General features: G+C 47.1%; 1 long non-coding RNA gene and 1 pseudogene across 1 annotated transcript; one reads left to right on the top strand and one right to left on the bottom strand.

The window, feature by feature from the left end:
- Positions 1-33: 33 nt before the first annotated feature.
- On the top strand, positions 34-2,507 carry LOC108582595. Its single transcript, XR_002518025.2, has 2 exons — positions 34-252; positions 2,084-2,507. It is a non-coding gene; the product is annotated as an uncharacterized LOC108582595 (long non-coding RNA).
- Positions 2,508-17,491: 14,984 nt separating this feature from the next.
- On the bottom strand, positions 17,492-20,945 carry LOC116273526 (annotated as a pseudogene).
- Between the last annotated feature and the right edge of the window lie 374 nt (positions 20,946-21,319).

Here is a 21,319-nt window from a genome sequence, read left to right as displayed (position 1 = left end):
AAAAAAAAAAAAAAAAAAAAAAAAAAAAGAAGTGGACCCTGACCTTGAGGAGCCTAAAATTTTTCTGCAGAGGCAGGTAGCACCTGATGTGGCAAGTGAATATCAAGGCCTGCCTTGCCTCACAGGGCAGCTGGGGACCAACCCAAACAAATCCAGCATGCGGAGGAAGCAGAGACCTGAGGATGGGCTGGAGCCTGTGTGCGGGACTTTCTATCACTTGCAGAGTCCTGGCTGGTACACTGAGGAGCACTGGTTTGTATGGCTTTCTTTCCGTGATTGGAGTTCAACGATGGGAGAGCAGGGAGATGTAGTTTGAGCTTCTGGGGAATGATAACATCTGGATCCTGGCAGGGGAAGAAAAGCACATGCCCTAGGATCAGAAAGGTGCCCAGCACCAGGCTCTCTGTGGGAGGGGCCCAGATGCTGACACCTACGTGACTGAGGGCTTGTAGAAGAGGAGGGAAACTGCTTTGCAACAGCAGGGGACCCAGGTGGTGTATGTGTGGGGTATGTCCCAGTCACCTCAGGGGAGGGGGGCATTGAAGGGTGTGCTCAGGAGCCACCTCTTCCCCGAGTCCTCGCTTGATGCAAACGGCCTAGAATCAGACTTCCTTGAATTCTAGCTCATCTCCCAGGGAGGCGCTACTACAGCCAGAAGATTGCCTGGAGGACTTGGTGGGGCTTCAGAACCCAGGGCACCCCTGCCACATGTTATCAATGACTTTGCAGTACTGTGATAGCATGTCATACCACGTCATACACAGTAACAAGGAGGGAGACTGGCAGAATTTTGAAGGCATCCTTCCTGTTAAAATTTCAACTACCTCCATACCCAGTACGAGAGAGGGAAGTAAATGCAGTGGAAACCTGATTTTTTTGTTTTTTCACTCTGTTGCCCAGGCTGGAGTGCAGTAGCATGATCTCGGCTCACCGCAACCTCTGCCTCCAGGGTTCAAGCAATTCTCCTGCCTCAGCCTCCCAAGTAGCCGGGATTACAGGCGTGTGCCACCATGCCCGGCTAATTTTGTATTTTTAGTAGAGATGAGGTTTCTCCATGTTGGTCAGGCTGGTCTCGAACTCCTGACCTCAGGTGATCTGCCCGTCTTGGCCTCCCAAAGTGCTGGGATTACAGACGTGAGCCACCGTGCCCAGTCCCTGATTTTGGTTTATTAGCAAACTCACTGTTGAGGGTTGGAGCAGCCTGTGATATCAGTAGGAGTCCATTTGTGAAACTGAAACTTTGTAACAAGAACTAAAAGAGTTATTGAGAAGTGCTTTGAAAATGATCTGAGGAAGCTTTCCAAAGTGACTCTGTCCCTGGGAAGGGAGGAAGGGACCACAGTATGCCTGTATCAGATTTCTACTGCTGTGTAACAAATGACCCCAAAACTTAGTGGCTTGAAATGACAATGAACATTTATTATTTCATAGTTTCTGTGGGTCAGGAATTCAGGAGCGGCTTAGCTGGGTGGTTCTAGCTCAGGGATTTCATGGGGTTGCAGTCAGGGTGTCAGCTGGGGCTGTGTCATTGGAGGTTCAACTTAGGCTGGAGGATTTACCTCTGAGGTGGTGCACCCACCTGCCTAGCAGGTTGGTGCTGGCTGTTGGTGGGAGGCCTCAGTTTCCCACTACATGGACTCCTCCACAGAGCTGCTTGAGTGTCCTTACAACATGGCAGCTGGCTGCTCCCGAGTAAGTGATTCAAGGAGAGCAAGGCAGGAACCATGTCTTTTATGGCCTAACCTTGGACATCATTTCTGCAGTCCTACTGGTTACCAGATGGGTCCTATTCAGTGAAGAAGGGACTCTCCAGGATGTGACTACTGGGGCTCACTGGGCGGCATCTCAGAGCTGCCACCATGCTTCTGCGTGGTTGGCCCATCTGGAACACTTAGTCTTCACTCACTGGGTTTGATTCAAGAACAAAGAGTTAGACATTCTTTTGAATGCAAGAAAATAGGCTAACCCCTCAAAGTGTGCCAGACAAGCCATTTTAAGCACAGTTGGGTGAGATGCAAGGAGGAAATCTGCATTCGCTGCTTACCTGGAATGTTTGGCACCTACTCATGCTTTCTATCCACAGAGTCTCACTGACAGAGTTTGTCAGCCTTGCATCCCATCTGCTCCATGTCGGTCCTGTGGAGATGCTGGTCAACCTACCCCCTGGCTTTGGGGGCATGTGACCCATATCTGGCCAACTGTGGTGCCCCATTTCCCTGCCTACAGTTGTTGGTCCAAGAGGAGGCTCTCTCTTACTCTGAACTCATGAGCTGAGGGTTTACTGTGTATGCCTGAAGCTATCAGACAATGAAGAAAGAAGACAGAGAAATAGAGAGATTTGAGTACCTAGGTCCAGCTATGACTGAAGCTAGCAAGATACCCATCTTTGTTCTCTGAAGTTATGTAAGAAAGTAAACTCCCTATTTGGAATTTTCCTTGTTTACTTGTGCTTAAGTTAACTTGAGCTGGAATTTCATCATCACAATTAAAAACATCCTAACAACTTATCCCTTGAAAATCATGTGCTTTGGAGCAGTAACAAACAAATGAAGAGCAGATTTCACTTGATTAAAGCCTGACCAGACCAATGATCCATACCCTGCTGTCTGCAGCCTACAGAAACCGCCCTTCCTCCACCACCAAAGGAAAAAAGCTAACAAAAATTAGAAGAAACAAACAGACCTGAAGCAAGCCACAGCCGTCTCCCGGTTGCTGCCAAACGCGCCAGCACTGAGCTGACCCTGCCCGGATGGTTTTCTTGTCACCCTGGTTGTCCTCAAGCTCTGTGAGCGTAAAGACTGTGTTTTCTGTGTTTTCACAGCCAGCTTCATATGGGAATTTACAAGCAGATATTCAAAAGTGACTCCTTAAATGGACTAAAACGCATAACGCTTGTTTTTAAACTAATAGCCAACGTTTAATGAGTCCTAACTATGTACCAGGCCTGGGGCTGAGTGCTGTACCTGCGACAGCTCACTCAATCACCATGAACGGAAGGTGGTTTCTATTATTATCCTCATTTTACAGATGAGAAGACCGAGGCCCCAGCAGTCGGTGACTTTCCTAACGTCACAGGCTCCTGGAGCTCATCTGAATGCTCACACATTTTACTTGTTTATTTCACCCTGAAATATCGGCATTGCTGACATGCTATAGGACTTCAATTCCTTTATGATGGAAAAATGGAAATAGATGTCACCCACTACCATCACTAAACACACACACACACACACACACACACACACACACACACACCCTCTCTCACCGTCCTGGCCAAAGGCCTGACACCAAAACACGGTGTTCTCTCTGTGTTATTAGCCATTACCACCCATAAGGAGCCCAAGCGATGTTTTTTCCGAGAAGTCCCAGGGTACAGGGGGTGGCATTCATGGAGAGCTCAAGTGCCCGGCGTGGCATTTCACAGGCCACTTGTGCATGTCTAATTGTGTTTTCTGTGTCAGAAGGGCGGGCTGTGTTTGTCAGAGGCTCATTAGGACCCTGGCCAAGGGGTTGTTTGTGATTTCAGGGCTGGGTGAGGAAAGTGCAGGGTGAGGGTTTCTGTTCCGAATGGACCTCCTGCCGAGCGCTGAGTCAAGGTTGCCAGCCAGCACCAGCCTCCCCTTCCCCCTTTTTTGGTTTGTTTTCCCCCAGCGTCTGTTTGTTTTACTCCTGCAAACAAAAGTCAAAGAGAATATATGGCTCCCAGTGGGTGAAGGAAGCAGATTTTTCTAGTCCTTCCAAAAGCCCTTTGCACAGGGAGATTGAGCTGAGTCAGAGCAAAGAATCCCTTCACCTCACATCACTGGGCCGGCGATGCCAGCCAAAAAGCCGGGAGATCCTTGTGCATTCCTGTCACAGCTTACCACAAGGCCACCAGCATCCCACTTGGGTCCATGGGTGGTATTGTAAGAAGTCCTGGTGCTTTGCCTGCAGTGAGGGCATCCAGCCAGTAGGTGGACTGCAGCAGTTTGCACAAGACCAAAATAGCAAGGCCCTTGAGCCCTATCTTTTTTTTTTTTTTTTTTTTTTTTGAGGCGGAGTCTCGCTCTGTCGCCCAGGCTGGAGTGCAGTGGCCGGATCTCAGCTCACTGCAAGCTCCGCCTCCCAGGGTTACGCCATTCTCCTGCCTCAGCCTCCCGAGTAGCTGGGACTACAGGCGCCCGCCACCTCGCCCGGCTAGATTTTTGTATTTTTTAGTAGAGACGGGGTTTCACCGTGTTAGCCAGGATGGTCTTGATCTCCTGACCTCGTGATCCGCCCGTCTCGGCCTCCCAAAGTGCTGGGATTACAGGCTTGAGCCACCGCGCCCGGCCCCTTGAGCCCTATCTTAAGCACGAGTAAATGTCAGCAAGATTGATCTTTTCCAGTCATACTTTGTATCATGTTGAACAATCTACATAGAGCAGCACCAAAACAAGGTGACATTGAAAGATTAGCAGGCTAAAATTAATTACAATTAATGTATGCTTTCAATTGTGGTGAAATATGTATAACACAATATTTACCATTTTAATCCCTTTTATGTGTACAGTTCAGTGCCATTAAGTGCATTAACATTGTTGTGGGACCATCACCACCATGCATCTCCAGAACGTTTTTCATCTTCCCAAATGGAAACTGTACCCATTAAACAGTAACTCCCTTTCCCGTCCTCCCCCAGCCCCTGACAGTTACTGTTTTACTCTCTGTCTCTATGGATCTGACTACTTTAGGTACCTCATATAAGTGAAATGACACATTTACCATTTGTTCTTTTGTGACTGGCTTATTTCACTTAGCACAAAGTCCTTAAGGTTCAGCCATATTGTAGCACATGTCAAAATTTTGTTCCTTTTTCTTTTTTCTTCCTTTAAAAATGTCTTCCTTCATAAAGTTGAATGATATTCCATTGTATGTGTAAACCCTAAGTATCTGAGACAAGTCTCAATCAGTTTAGAAGTCCATTTTGCCAGGGTTAAGGACATGCCCATGATTACAGCCTCAGGAGGCTTCCAGGTCACAGGTGGATTCAAAGATTTTCTGACTGGCAGTTGGTTGAAAGAGTTTAATCTAAAGATCTGGAATCCATAGAAGGGGAGTGCATGGGTTAAAATTAGGGGTTGTGGGTTGTGGAGACCAAGGATTTTATTATGCAGATGAAGCCTCCATGTAGCAGGCTTCAGAAAGCATAAATTCTCTTAAGGTCTCTGTTTTAATGTTAATATTGGTCAGTTATGCCTGAATTTCAAAGTGGGGAGGGTAAAAGGAGGCATGCCTGACCCCTTATTCCCATCATGGCTGGACCACCAAACAAATATTTTGTTTTTGTTGTTGTTTTTTGAGACAGAGTCTCACTCTGTTGCCCAGGCTGGAGTGCAGTGGTGCAATCTCGGCTCACTGCAACCTCTGCCTTCCAGGTTCAAGCGATTCTCCTGCCTCAGCCTCTCAAGTAGCTGGGATTACAGGTGCCTGCCACCATGCCCAGCTAATGTTTGTATTTTTTAGTAGAGACGGGGTTTTACTGTGTTGGCCAGGCTGGTCTCGAACTCCTGACCTCAGGTGATCCACCCGCCTTGAATTCCCAAAGTGCTTGGATCACAGGCGTGAGCCACTGTGCCTGGCCTCAGATTAACTTTGGAATGCCCTTGGCCAAGAGGAGGTCCATTCAGTTGGTTAGGGGGCTTAGAATTTTATTCCTGGTTTATGTATGGGTATACTGCATCTTGTTTACATATTTATCTGTTAATGAACATTTGGCTTGTCCCATCTTTTTGCTATTTTGAATAATACAGCTATGAATATTGGTGTACAAATGTCTGTTCAAGTCCCTGCTTTCAATTATTTTGGGCATATACCCAGAAGTGGAATTGTTGGGTCATGTTGCGATTCTATGTTTACTTTTTTAAGGAACTGCCATACTATACCTGACTAACAATTTTGATTGATACATAATCATATTATGGGGTCCACATGATATTTGGATACATGCACACAATGGGTAATGATTGTGTCAGGGTAACTGGGATTTCCATCACCTCAAACACGTATCATTCCTTTGTGTTGAGGACATTCCAAATTTTCTGTTCTAGGTAATTGTGAAATACACAATGCATTATTGATAACTGTAGTCACCGACTGTGCTGTCAAACACTAGAGCTTATTCCTTCTATCTAACTGTATGTTTGTATCCATGAACCAACCTCTCCATCCCTTCTCCCTCCTACCCTTCCCAGCCTCTGGTAGCCAGCACTCCATTCACTTCCTCTGTGAGATCCACCTTCTGAGCCCCCATATAGGAGTGAGAACATGCAGGCATTATACCTGGCTGAATTTAATGTCAATTCAACACATATGTATTACACATCGACCGTGTTGCCCAGTGAGACCCGGAGCCCCCACGGAGTCCACAATATAGACAGAGAAACCCTAGATGTGTGGGACTCTAAAGGCATGGGAAACCTAGCCCTCCTGCCACCTGTAGCTGGAACAACAGCAGGGCCCTATGAGCCCTGGGCCCTGGGCTTAGCTGGGAGTCTCCCACAAGGGTGGAGCCCAGACATCAGAAGAAGACTCAAAAAGGAGTTCTTGGCCAGGTATGGTGGCTCATGTCTGTAACCCCAGCACTCTGGGAGGCCAAGGTGGGTGGATCACCTGAGGTCAGCAGTTCACGACCAGCCTGATCTTCATGGTGAAACCCCGTCTCTACTAAATAGAAAAAACTTAGCCAGGCTGAGGCAGGAGAATCACTTAAACCTGGGAGACAGAGGTTTCAGTGAGCCAAGATTGCACCACTGCACTCCAGCCTCGGCAACAAAAGCAAAACTCCGTTTCCAAAAAAAAAAAAAAAAAAAGAAAGCAGTTCCTTTCTTTCCCACTGGCCTGGGCTTGGGGCCTAAGAGAGACCCTTGAGGGAGCTCACGCCAAGCCCCAGGAGGACACTGCTGCGTGCCTAATAGTACCAGAACTTCCTCCGTGGGTGGGGTCGCAGGCAGCCCTGAATGACCCTGGGTTACAGAGCTCCATTGACAAGCCCCAGTCCCATCAGGTCTATAGAAACCACTCCACACACCTTAGCTTACCTGTGTGGCAGGCAGGTATCACTGGGCCACAGAGGGAAGGGTCAGCGCTGAAGGAGAGTGGCCAGCTGCCCTAAAGGGGGGTCCTCTACAGCCAGGTAAAGTGTTTTGCTGGACTTAGCCAAGGGCAGAGGATCAAATGGTCCCATACACAAAGCAGTTCGTAAAATGAGTCAGACAGAAACCAGGACTCCAGTGCTCACTGTTCTTCTGGGACTCAAGCGAGACATGGTCGCACCAGCTGTCCAGTGATGCTGAAGGAAAGAAGATCACTCCCCCTGCTTACTCCCTCCAGTAACTGGGCTAGGCGTGGTGGCTCACACCTCTAATCCCAGCACTTTGGGAGGCTAAGGTGAGTGGATCACCTGAGGTCAGGAGTTCGAGACCAGCCTGGTTAACCTGGTGAAACCCCGTCTCTATTAAAAATACAAAAAACTTAGCTGGGCATGGTGGCGGGTGCCTGTAATCCCAGCTACTTGGGAGGCTGAGGCAGGAGTGTCACTTGAACCCAGGAGGCGGAAGTTGCAGTGAGCCAGGACTGCCTCATTGTACTCCAGCCTGGGCAACAAAGCAAGACTCTGTCTCAAAAAAAACAAAAAACAAAAAAACCCCTCCAGTTACTGGCACCCCACAAGCAGCCCTGGCTGCGTTGCATTTCATTTTAGTGTTTATTTATTTATTTATTTATTTATTTATTTTTGAGGCGGTGTCTTACTCTGTTGCCCAGGCTGGAGTGCAATGGCGCAATCTTGGCTCGCTGCAATCTCCACTCCCTCTGGGTTCAAGTGATTCTCCTGCCTCAGCCTCCCAAGTAGCTGGGATTATAGGCGCCTGCCACCGTGCCAGGCTAATTTTTGTATTTTTAGTAGAGACAGCGTTTTACCATGTTGGCCAGGCTAGTCTGGAACTCGGACCAAGTGATTCACCCGCCTCGGCCTTCCAAAGTGCTGGGATTGCAGGCATGAGCCACCACACCCAGTGTGTTTATCGTATTTTATTATGCTTTGATATCCTGCGTGTTGGCCACTTGTAATGTGGCCACCAGCTATACTCCACTCCCCAAAATGAATCACCCACTGTTGCCCACTTCCTGATTCTTAAGAATGAAGGGGAGGGGGACCACAGCCAAATGGACCCTTTCATCCCTCCATCTGTATCTTCACTTCGTTCATTGTCCCCTGGCCAGCGTCATTTGCAACTGAGACACAGACACTGAGCCTGGCCACCCCACCAGCCACCTCATTTACCACCTTGAGGGGATGCAGCACTATTTGATGTGATAAAGGCTTCTTAAGCAGCTGGGAGTTTGGAGGTCAAGGTAGTAACTTCACCGCCAGCTCACATCCCAACAGCACTCTTGGGAGGTGGGGCAGGCTCAGCTCCTGCAGCCGGGGAGCTGTCCATTGATCCAGCCTCTGAAAAGTGACTCACTCACATGCCGATTGGACTCTGGTGCCTCCCAGAAGCAATAAACAGCCTGGTCTCTCTCATCTGCAGGCAGCGTGCTCATGATACAATCAGAGCTTTGCAGGCAAAATTTCCTTTTCTCCAAGTATGTCTGACAGGTGACTCATCCTCCATGATCCAGTTAACCTAAACACACACAGGCATGGAGATAAAATCCTAGGGTTCCCTAGGAGGGTATAGGAGATAAGTACAAGAAAGAGGAATGGAAGAGAGAGTGAGGGAGGGGTTTGATTTTCACTGTCACAGCCACAATAAGACACTCAAAGCCCCTGGGGGTGGGAGTATAAGGTGCGCATCTTAGGGCCGTGTCACTGGCACACAGAGAACTCAGATTTCCCAGGGAGCTTCTTGAATCAGAATCCTTGTCTGCTAGAATCAGATGGTGTCTTTGAGATTGTCCATTCATCCCTAGAGTCACAAATGCTGGCTGAGCTCTTACTGTGTACAGATGCTGTGCTTGGCACTTGGGGGCATATGGACATACTTGGAAATGGATTCAAGCCCACAGTTTAGTAAAGGAAATAAAACTATAATAAAAGGTAGAAAACTATCATTGTCCAAAGAGAGGTACAGGAGCCTGAGTTTGAATGTCTGAATGTGGCAGACACCACGGTGACCTTCCCAGGCATTCTTCCCTTCCTGCTGACAGAACTCAGAATCCTGATCCTACTCGGGGAGGAAGTTGAGATCTCTAGATTTCAGAGAAGGAAGTCCCAGTCTTGGAGAGGGGAGCTTGAGATCCAGTTCTAGATGCTGGAAATGTCCCAGAGGGTTTTTGGGAAAGACATTACTGCAGCCATCCCTGCCTCCTGGCTTTGAAAGTTGTATAATAATGGCTGGAGCCGCAGAAGCCACATTGTAATTAAAAGGTAACAGTTTTAAAGACCAATAAGCAACACTATGAGGACGATGGAGGAGAAGGCATTGGTCTTCAATGACTCCATGGGCAGTTGAATCAATGCCTGTAGCTGCCCATCTCCCAACTTCCTAATATATGAGGGAAATAACTCCAGACATTATGAAGCCACTGTTGGGCAGGTTTTCTGTTACTTGCAGCCAAAAAATTCCTGGCTGTTCCATTTGAATACTGCAGGGGTATGGAAAAAGGAGAAATTAATTTTCAGTTGAACGGATTAGGGAGAAATGGGTTGAGAAGCATGCAACTTAGGCCTTAACAATGATTTGTATTTTGAAGGCTGGAGAAGGCATTCAAAGGAAAAGGTCATCAGTACGATGATGATGATGATGATGATGATGATAGCATCATTTATTTGGCATCTACTATGGTCCCAGTGGTGTTCTAAGACTATACACATGTATTATCTCATATAATCCTCAAAGCAACCCAATGGGAGAGATGTTATCATGTGCATTTTCCAGAGAGAAAATAGCTTCAGAGGAGTGAAGTAATTTTCCTTTTAAGTTGAAGAGACAAGGGTCAAGCTCCATCCTGACTCTGCAGTCTTTATTTATTTATTTCAAGACAGGGTCTTGATTGTCACCCAGGCTGGAGTGCAATGGTACAATGGAGTGCAATGGTACAAAGCCTGGATCTCCTGGGCTCAGGTGATCTTCCCACCTCAGCCTTCTGAGTAGCTGGGACTACAGGTGTGTGCCACCATGCCCGGCTAATTTTTGTACCATGCCCAGCTAATTTTTGTATTTTTTATAGAGACTGGGGTCTACTGTGTTGCCCAGGTTGGTCTCAAACTCCTGGGCTCAAGCTATCTGCCCACCTTGGCCTCCCAAAGTGCTGAAATTGTAGGTGTGAGCCACTGCGCCCAGCTTGGAGCTTTGTTCTTAACATCCACCTCTTTATCGCCAATCTGAGAATGTGTCCCAGATAAAGTGGTATCTAATTCAAGACCTGAAGGGTAAATAGGAATTGGAGGGGCAAAAGTTGGTTGGGGAGGGGCAGCAGGTGGGGGGAGTTAAAGAGAAAGCACCAGAAACGATGTGAGCACGTGGTTGTTCCTTACAGCACTGTTGGAAAGGATTGGCCGTGACCTAACTGCCCATCGATGGGAGAGGGGGTAAATGCAACACAGTGCAGCCACACGACGCAATGTTGTGCAACTGCGTAAGAGGTCTGTATCAGTCCATTCTCACACTGCTCTGACGAATACCTGACACTGGGTAATTTACAAAGAAAGCAGGTTTCATTGACTCACAGTTCTGCATGGCTGGGGAGGCCTCAGGAAACTTTACAATAATGAAGAAAGGCACTTCTTCACAGGGCAGCAGGAGAGAGAATCAGTGCCAGCAGGGGAAATGCCAGATGCTTATAAAAACCATCAGACCTCGTGAGACTCACTCACTATCACAAGAACAGCATGGGGGAGACTGCACCCATGATCTGATTACCTCCACCTGGTCCTGCCCTTGACACACAGGGATTACAATTCAAGATGAGATTTTGGGTGGGGACACAGCCAAACCATATCAAGGTCTCACAGAGACCTCTCTTAGGAGATCCCTACATAAGAGGTTTCATCTTCTCTGCATAAGAAGATGCTCACAGTGGACAAATCCGGAAAGCTCTCCAGAATATAGTGAGAAAGTGAGGCGCAGAGTAGCGTGTCATCAAGCTACTTTTTGTGTAAAACGGGAGGGGGAGACAGAGAATGAGGGTCTATTTCTGTTTGCTCACATATGCGTAAAATCTCTAGAAGGAGAAACAAGAAACAAAGACTCTACATGTTGGGGACGAGGAGGAAGGGAGAGTCGTTACTGTGCAGTGCTGCGTTCTCAGCCATGTGAATGCTCGCCTATTGGAAAGATAACAATAAATAAAGGTTAAAGGGAGAAAGCACAAGGCAGTGGGGGGAGCTGCCCAGAAGCTCTCAGCAATCCTAGAGAGTAGGAAGTAGAGGTGCATGGAGGGAGCTGGCACAGCTGCAGGGAGAAAGTGACACACCCACATTACAAGCGTGGCCTTTATACAGAGTGCTGGGGAACCAGGATGCTCTTTTATTTATTTGTTTTACTTCTTATTGAGGAAAATTTCAAACATGCACAGAAGTAAAAATAATAGGATAATGAACCTCCACATGCCCATCATTGAGCTTCAGCAATTATCTACAAATGGTCAATATTATTTCATTTATTCCACTTGCCCTCCCCCTACAAAAAAGTGAATTTTTTTAAAGCAAATTCCAGACACCACATAATTTCATCTATGAATTTTTGCGTATGTACCTCTGCAAGAGCTCTTTTTCAGATATAAGCTCAAAACCATAACCACATCTGAAAAAATTCCAGTAATTTATTAATATTGTGAGGTATCCAGTCAGTATTTGCATTTCCATGATTGCCTCCTAAGTGAGTGTTTCCTGGTTGGTTTGTTCATTTCAGGCCAGTTCAGGACCCAAACAGGCAAACGCCTTACAGTTGGTAGACATGGCCCTGAAGCCTCTTTGGGTCTGCAGGTTCCTCGCCCTCTTTGTTCTTTCCTCCAGGAAGAAGTCAGGTAATTTGGTTTCAGTCCCCTGCATTTCGTGTGTTCTCTTGTCCCACACGCTCTCCATAAACTGGGAGATCCAGAGGCATGGCCCCAGGTTCCCAGTTTTGTCTTTCTTCTTTTGCAAGACAACTTCATGGATGGCGCTGAGCATCTGGCACCAGGCACCTCCTCCTGGTTCCACCCTGAGTGCATGATGTCTGGCGCCTCTCTTTACGGTACTGAGATCCATCTGTGGTTTCCCATGTGGCTGGCCTCAGGGTTTTGGCAAAAGAGAGTGTGAGCAGATTTGGATTTGAGAAGGTCCCTTGTTGCTACCACTTGGAGAACTCAGATTCCACCTTATCCTCAGGACTTGGGGGCAGGGGCCACCCTTCTAGGCCTGGCCTGAGGAAGTGGCTGCAGGGGTCACTTTTTTTTCCCCCTGTTGTTTTGATTAATGACTATTTTTCTTTGTTCTTTTGAGATTTGACTGAGAACTTCCAATCATATCTATATGATGGAGCTAAGCAGAGACCAAAGAAGGAAAACACAGTCCAGCAGCCTCATTTATATTTAGTCATTTTTAAATAACAAAGGTTATCTCTTATAGCTGGAAGGAGGAGTCCAGGAGCGTTACACTGTGACTTCCTGCAGAGCAAGCATCTTCCTCTGTGTTCAGCCTGTAATTGGCTCTTTTCTTTCCAAAATCCACTACTGTTATGAGACTTGGGATGTCACTTTTCTGGCCGGAAACATCTGTGGCTTGTGGCATCTTTTGCCCGAGTTTTGCTCAAACCCACTGGGCTCTTTCTGCTCACTCTCTGCAGTCAGAAATCACTGGTTGGTTCATCCCCACAATTGTCAAAGGCGACAAATAACTCAAAAGAAAAGCTTCCATGATTCTGAAAAACAAAACAAAGGATCAGCAGTGTTCCAAGCAAAAAGTCAAAAAAAGATTACTTCAGTCTTCCATAAGTTCAGTCCACCCAGTCAACTCTTGTGTACCATCTTCAAAGTTATCAGAAATCTGCACTTGAGGACTATAATCCATCTTTTGAAGAGGATCAAAACAAGACAGTCTGTGAATATCAAAGTGTCCTAGGGTAGTCACAATCAAAAACATGATTGATAAAGAAATTTGATCACCTCTGTGGTCTACAATAACCTAACACAATAACCCTAATTATGATTGAAAGCACATACTCAGACATCAGGATTTTAGAAATCCATACCATTTTGAAACACATATTAACATTATTCACTAAAATATAACTTGAAGAAGATCAAAGACCACTTTATTTTGACAATTTCATGTGACTAAATATGTCAAATAATACTGTTTACCTTTCCTTTGGATGCTCCAGGGGTCAGAAAAGACAATTTTGAAGCTAAAATTTGATTTTGGGGAGCCTATCAAATGTGTTAAAGGTTTACAACACTTGACATTATGAAATAGAATTCCAGATTACCATAAGTCACTTATTTAGCCAAAATGATGGCTCAAAAAGGAAGGCAAAAACCTTTACACATTAAGAGAGAAGACTTAGCTTTCCAAACAATCTATCTCTTGTCTTTCCCTTCTTTTTTTGGTAGTTTATTTGCAAGGCAAACAAAAATCTTTCATCATCATTTAACATTACCTGAAAATCTTAATCAGTATGACCATGAGCTGAGATTCTCCTAATCCTTTCATAATCCTTTACCAGTCTGTTAAAGAGGAGGTCAGTGCCCTGAGAAACTTGTGCTTTTATTCCAATGTTCAATTTACAGAAAAACCAAATAATGCCCTTTTGAATTTAGTCAATATGTTCACACACAGAATTTCTTTTTCAAGATTAGTCTTTAAACACCTCCCACAACTTGTTTAAACGTTTAGCTTTATCTTATCTAATTGAAAACAATCCTTTAACCCTCTAGACTAGGCAAAAATTTACATTCCCGTGCCGCCTTATGTTCTTTTACTAAAGACACATTTTACTTTCCTTACACTCTTTGCATGTAAATCTTCTTTTAAGCAGTCTCAGATTACATGTTATAATGGTAACTCTTGGCAATTTTTAATTTTGGTGTAAAAGCTTGTAAGTTATTTTAATTATTTCCTAGGTGCAGATAAGGTCTGACTCTTTCCAGCATGGAGGTGGTTAACTCTATACATCCCTAGGCCCTACCAAACTGGAAAGCAGGAAAGTTAAACAATTTTCAAAAATGAAAGAAGCAGTTTATAACCTTTAAAGCATTTAGCAAACCTAATATCTGACCTGCATAATTTGGACCATATGGCTACATTTTGAAGATATTTTATTTTTCAAAGATCAAAGTCACTTGAACTAAAAGACATTACAGCTTTATCTTTCTTTCAAAATATTTGATCTAGGCACTTATTTTTTCTTTTAAGCCAATCAATTAGAGCTCTTTTTTTTTTTTTTTTTTAATGTGCCACCTGACAAGAAAAATGCAGAGGCTCTTATTAGCCACCTTGTGGTGCTCACAAACCCCAGAGTCCCTGCAAGATAGCTTACGTGAGGGGGTCTCAGTTCTTTCCTCCACCTCATGTCAAGGAGTCAGTAAAATCACCGTATTCTCTGCTCCTCCCACGAGTCTGCCAGAAGGTGACATGGGTTTGTCCATTTGTGTGGCCAAGGTCAGGCAGAGATTAAAAGGACTTCTTAAGAGAGGGCTATGGTTGCAATTAACTTTTGGGAGTCACTTTCATCTTTGAAAAATAAAATATCTTCAAAATGTAGACATATGATCCAAATTATGCAGATCAGATATTAGGTTTCATATAACTACGCAAACAGACAGAAGAAGATCCAGTAGTTGTAAAATTTTTCATTTGCCAGTCTCCTAGTTGGATTACTGGCCTTGGGGTGGAGTCCTTCAAGAACCAGGGCTAGGAAAACATGTGGTTTCTAAACCCTAATAAATAGGCCTAGCTGGAAGACAAAAACAAAGTTGAGAGGGATGCATCTGCCTCTAATCTCTGGAGTTCTGTGAGGAAAACAGAGGTTTTTCCCAAAACAGGCTCCGTGGCACCTCGTCCATTTTCCCAAGGAGTCCCAGCCATCAGGAGTTCTCGTGGGGCCTCTCATGTGTGCATTAAGAGTGGCAAGACAAAAATGAAGAAAAATCATTCAGTCGACTGAGAAGAATAAAACCTTTTTCCAGAAAAACAAGATCCATGAAGAGAAAAGACATTAAGGCCTTTTAAATACACCTATAGCATGGATATCCATCTTTAATTAACCTGACCTATAGCTTGGAGCTTGGATACCCATCTTTAATTAAGTTGACTTTTGTTTTTTTGAGATAGAGTCTTGCTCTGTCACCCAGGCTAGAATACAGTGGTGCAATCTCGGCTCACTGAAACCTCCGCCTCCTGGGTTCAAGTGATTCTCCTGCCTCAGCCTCCTGATTATCTGGGATTACAGGTGTGCGCCACCACGCCTGGCTAATTTTTTTTTTTTTTTTTTTTTTGAGATGGAATCTCGCTCTGCAGCCCAGGCTGGAGTGCAGTGGTATGATCTCAGCTCACTGCACGCTCCGCCTCCTGGGTTCACGCCATTCTCCTGCCTCAGCCTCCCAAGTAGTTGGGACTACAGGCGCCCACCACCACGCCTGGCTAATTTTTTGTATTTTTAGTAGAGACAGGTTTCACCATAGGACACCAGACCTCCCACTTAGACTGCCTGCCTCGCCTCCTAAGTGCTGGGAGATTGCAGGCGAGCCACTGCCTCAGCCTCAAGTTTTGTATTTTTAGCAGATAGGCTCTCGTGTATGCTGGCTGAATGGGCTCATCTCTCAACCCTGGATCCACCCGCCTCAGCCTCCCAAAAGACTTTGCAACCATTCCTCCTCTTTAAAAGAAGTCCCTTAACTTCTTTATTACCTGACCTGGCCACACCAATGTAATAATACTTCAATAATTTCTAGCTTTGAACCCCAGCGGAGGAGCAGAGAATACGGTGATTTTTACCATGACTCTTGACATGGTGGAGGAAAGACCTGAGACGCCCCTCACTGTCATGCATCTTGGGAACTCTGAGGTTTGTGAGCTTGCAAGGTGGCTATTAGAGCCTCTGCCTTCTTCTTGTATTTCCTTTCTCTTTTCGGGACTTCCTCCTGGTCCCTATTGTAAAGGACTGAGGTGGCCACTTTCAGGAGGTTCTCTAAAGTGCCATCTTGTCCTATAACCTGTTTCTGTAGCTTCCTCCTGATATCAGGGGCCACCTGTGTGATAAACTTATCCTTTAGGATTAGCTGTCTCTCGACTGAATCAGGAACTAGAGAGATGTGTTTTACCAAGGCCTGTCTTAGCCTTTTCAGGAAGGCAGTGGGATTCTCATCTAATACCTGGTCTATCATGGCGATCTTGGAGGAATTGAGAGGCTTAGTCCCGGTTTTTCATAAGCCCTCCAGTATGCACACCTGAACGTGTTTCCTCCTCCATTCTCCCATTTCATCATTAGGGCCCCATTCAGGGTCCTCCAGTGGTGCTAATATTTTTCCAATCATATAAATCTCATTCTCTTGCCTGACCCTATATAAGATACAAAGTTCATCCCCCAAATTCTCTACCACTTGCAGGGTGGCCTGCTTTTCAGTGGTGGTCAGGGATTGATTCAAAAGTAACATGACATCCTTCCAGGACAGCTCAAATATTTTGATTAAGTTCTGGAAAGCCTCTAGATCCCTGTCAGGGCTGCCTGAAAACTTGCCAAGATCCCCCTTAATTCGCCTTAAGTCTTGTAGAGAAAAGGGGACCTGTACCTTTAAGTCTTGTAGAGAAAAGGGGCCATATTCACCAGGCATCTGTTGTAGGGGCATTTGAGACTGGGACCTGCCTAAAATGAGGATTCCTAGGCTGCGGCAAGCTTCAGAGAGAACCTGGATAGGGAGGAGCAGAGGGGGTTGATTCTCCTGCTGGAGGTACTTCTGGGGTTTGCTTCCCTGGAATTGCCCCTTGCAGCTTCTCCTGAGATGGCCGGTAGGAGGGCTGAATCAATCCTACAACATCAGAAAAGTCTGGGTTACCCTGCAAGGCAAAGAAGGCCTGCACATATGGGAACATGGACCATCTTCTCCTGCATTTACAGAAAGGCTTCCTTCCTGAGGCCATGCTTCTTTTCTGTGCCTCAAGGTGCTTGGCACTAAGTTGTCACCCAAGGAACAAGAACATTTTTACTACAAATTTATGTACAGATACGAAGGCACACTTGGCTTCTGTGCTACTCTTAACCTTCTATTTTAGACTTTTGATGACTAAGCCAAATGCTCATTCAATCCAGTAATATCTCTGGTTTGCAACAACATCCTTAACATTTTTTTTTTTTTTTGAGACCGAGTCCTGCTCTGTCACTCGGGCTGGAATGCAGTGCTGCAATCTCAGCTCACTGCAACCTTTGCCTCCCGGGTTCAAGCGATTCTCTTGCCTCAGCCTTCTGAGTAGCTGGGATTACAGGCACCACCATGCTGGGCTAATTTTTTTGTATTTGTAGTAGAGATGGGGTTTTGCCATGCTGGCCAGGCTGGTCTTGAACTCCTGACCTCAGGTGATCCACCCACCTCAGCCTCCCAAAGTGCTGGCACAGGTGTGAGCCACTGCACCTGGCAACATCCTTAACATTTAACATTGTACATAAAGAAGAAATAGGAACCTTGACATCCTGAAAGAAAGAACAATAGGAAAGACTGGAGGTCCTAGTGCTGACACTGTAACAGGTGGTCAGGGACTGGAGTTAATCCAGGGGCCTTTGAATTAGGCCAAGGGGTAGCCTTGGTCAGATACCCTCAGTTGCCTCAAGACCTCCTTCTGTTCCCACACAACGGCTAGATCTCTGTGAAAGAAAACGGGGTTGGAACAAAGCCAACATTCCCAACATCCAAGAATAATGGAGGACTGACAGTGTACTCTCCAGCAAGCCTGTCCTCTGTGTCCTAAGTCTGGCAGCCACACTAGTGGCTTTTAAGTGGCTGATAGAGGCCTGGTATTTTTCTTTCATTTTGACTATAATGGAGTTTAGAGACTTTGAAAAAAGGACAGAAAGATTATATCTGCTTTCACTCACCCTTCTGCAGATCCTGGACAAGCCCTCCAAAATGTTATGGGATCCCTGAGGTGTTGCTTTTCTGGTCAGAAACCTCTGTGGCCAGTGGCACCTTTTGCCTGAGTTTTGCTTGGACCCTCTGGGCTCATTCTGCCCACTTGGCCTGGCAGGCTGTGCCAGCTCACGTTACTAGCCTGGATCCCATGCCTGGCAAGGGCTAGCCAGGCATGGAGCAGTGAGGGGTGTGTGAGTGAATGAGCATGGGATCTGGTCACTGCGTACAGTCAGGCATGCCGGCTGCTACAGCAAGGTGGGCAGCTCCAGGTGCCAGCATGGGTACAGGCTCTCTGTGAGGCTGCAGCTGGACCAGGTGCAATGCAAGCAGCTTCCATGGCTGCCACCGGGGGACATGGTGGTCCCTGGAAGCTTGGAGACTCCAGGAACTGCAGGATCCCAAAGAGCGAGTCACAGCCTGGCTCAGGGAGCTCCCAGGTCTGGGATCGCTGAAGGATTACAGCTCTTCTCTCCTTCTCCTCACCGGCAATGTCTCAAACAAGGGGCGATGTTCAGCTCTGTTTGTGTTATAGCCCTTTCAGATCTGACATTCAGCAGGTCCCAAGTTCTTGTCCCACATCCAGGAAGAATAAGGTATGTGGACAAGTGGAGGGTGAGCAAGGTGAAGAGGAGCTTTATTGAGTGATAGAATAGCTCAGAGGAGGCCCTGGAGTGAGTAGCTCCTTCTGCAGGCAGGTCATCCCATCGTTCTCTGAAGCTTTCAGCAGAAAGGAGACACTGGAGTGGGTATCTTCTCTCTGCAGCTGGTTCTCCCGACATCTACTCAGCTCTGGCTGAGCCTGGGATTTTTATGGGCCTCAGAGGGAGGAAGTGTGTGCCAATTGGTCCATGGGCAGCCATGGGTGGGTCTGGAAAAGGCACCACAAGTTCCCACTCTGGTCCATGGAACTGGTAGCCTGGTCCCTAGCCTCCCGGCCCTCCCTGGCCTGAAGGTAAGGTGTCACCAGAGACTCACCCTCTTCCACCCAGGAACCTATTTGCCTCCTGCTGCCATTCATGGTGGCCAAGCTGTAGGTGCCGAGGGGGAACCTGCAGGCCAGTACTGAGTCGCCCTTTGCACCCCATTGGCTTCTCTCCTATGCTTGTTGGTGCCCAACGTTTGGAGACGGCTGAGGCAGCAGGGGACTGGCATGTCAGCATTGCACTGAGTGTGTGCACACCTGGTCAGGCCTTGACAGTGCCCAGGCTTGGCCCCAACTTTGCTCCAAGATCAAAGTGGGCACCAACAGCAGGGAGAAGCCAGGTACTTCTGAGCCTGCTAGGGCAGGGGGAGCCTTCCTGGGCCCCCAAGAGTGCAGGGATACCAACAGCAGTGGTTTGGGTGGACTGCAACTGCACCTGGGTGGGGGGAGCCCTGCCTGCTCCATGGCCCAGGAGGCCCAGGTCTGCAGCCATGGTTTGGGCAGTTGTGGCTGCACCCAGGGAGCTCCTGCCCCACCAACTTAGAAGGGATGGGGCTTCCACTTGTCTCAGGCTCCCACCAGCTCCAGGGAGTGTGCAGTCCCAGCTGTGCCTCCCTGCTGTAGTCGGAGTGATGGCAGCAGCTGCTCCAGACAGCCCACTGCTGCCATCGTTATGACTGATAAAAACTGCTGGTACTATCAGGATGCAACATAGGCCAGCAACTTCCCAGAGCAGAGATGTAGGAGTCAAACATGCCACCACGTAAGGAGCAGCATTTTTCAGAGCTGGACACTGGGTCATAGTGCAGCTTTCTACCTTCTTGGCATTGCATGAGTCCATACAGTGGCGAAGAGGGCCAGCAATACCTGAATCAGATAAGCAGCACTTTCTGGGCTGCCATACTGAAGGTCATGTCCATTGATGGCTAACACACAAATCATTCTCCTCCAGCTGACCATGTCAATCAGCCACACCACCATCTAGCACGTTGAAGGTAAACACCCCAGGCTCATCCACCTTGCACACCAATTTCATTCCAAGCTGTTCCTTGGGGCTACTTTTGTTGCACATCACATGACAGCTGTCATCCTGGGGTCTGTAGGCACCCAGGGCCTGTCCACTGTTCCTGCTGCAGAACTTCTGGTTGTGCAGCATGGTCATTCACAGCACCTGGTAGGGCTGCTGCAGGAGATGCAAGGCATAGTTGTGAGAGACATTGCTAATGTCCAACCTGTGGACGTTTAGGATGATGTCTCCTGGCAGTAGTTGGCCATCTCTGGCATTTACCCCATCATGATAAATGTGTTGGATGATACAGATCAGGGAGGTTTCACTGCCTCCCATCAGCATAATGGAGAGGCTTTCATTGGGATCCACTTGACTGATTTTGATGCTGGTAATTTCACCATCTGGGATCAGGTGGTACAACCTTGGAAAGACTTCAGGGGTGGTGACGTTTTCAGAATTTTCCTTGCCCTGGTTAGCTCAGTTGGCAACTGCACTCCCAATCTTTGTCCTTTGAAGAACACTCAAAGCTCGATTATTTTTTAAAAAGATCTGTTTCTAATTGTCCTGTGACGACCGATGCTGCTGGACAGCTTTCCTATGTGGTTGTACCAGTTGCTGGATTGCTCAAAGGGCTGTGCCGTAGTTTGGTTACTCTGGCCAGAGTCCCCTGGGCTGATTGCTGGCTGACTGTGCTCTGCCAGGCACATAGGCAGGGCTGTCTAAGCCAAGCTTGTCTGTCATTAAGGTGGTGGTGGCAGCTGCAGAAACCTCTGGGGAGGGTGCCGTGGCTGTGAGGTTCACACAGCCATCTGATCAGTCATCTTGTGAGCACCTCTTCCTGTCTTTTTTCAGGCCATAGTGGGAGGCCCTTTTATGGTGAGTAGAAGTTCCTGACGATGTACAGCATTGGGGGACACAGAGAGAGGAGTGATAATTTTCAACAGGGAGTCAGAGTGGCTTCAGGGGTAGAGAGAAGAGGAAATATTTGTGAAATTAGAGGCAAAGAACGGACATCATGTGGCCAGGGACCAGCTGAGCCACAGAGGGAGGACTGGCATGCCCAGCGTGGTGGCCCTCCAGCCCCCTCTAAGGTCACAAGGCAGGCATAGAGGAGGGTGAGGTTGAGAGGCACATGGCAGGTCCTGCTCCGGATGCAGGGAGTCTGAGAGCCCAGGGTGTGGCCAGGAGGGATGTCTAGTGGAAGCTGGGTGGCCAGGGCTGACCTTCAGAAAAGAGGGTCCCATGACGGGGAGGCATTGATACAGCCATGACCAAAGCTTGGGGAGTGAGTAAGATCTCCTGTGTCTATGGGAAGTAAGAAG

This window comes from Papio anubis, unplaced genomic scaffold (genome assembly GCF_008728515.1).
Source record: "Papio anubis isolate 15944 unplaced genomic scaffold, Panubis1.0 scaffold817, whole genome shotgun sequence".
NCBI classification, from domain to species: domain Eukaryota; kingdom Metazoa; phylum Chordata; class Mammalia; order Primates; family Cercopithecidae; genus Papio; species Papio anubis.
Note: the sequence above shows the minus strand (reverse complement) of the source record. Positions and strands in the feature narration are given on the sequence as shown.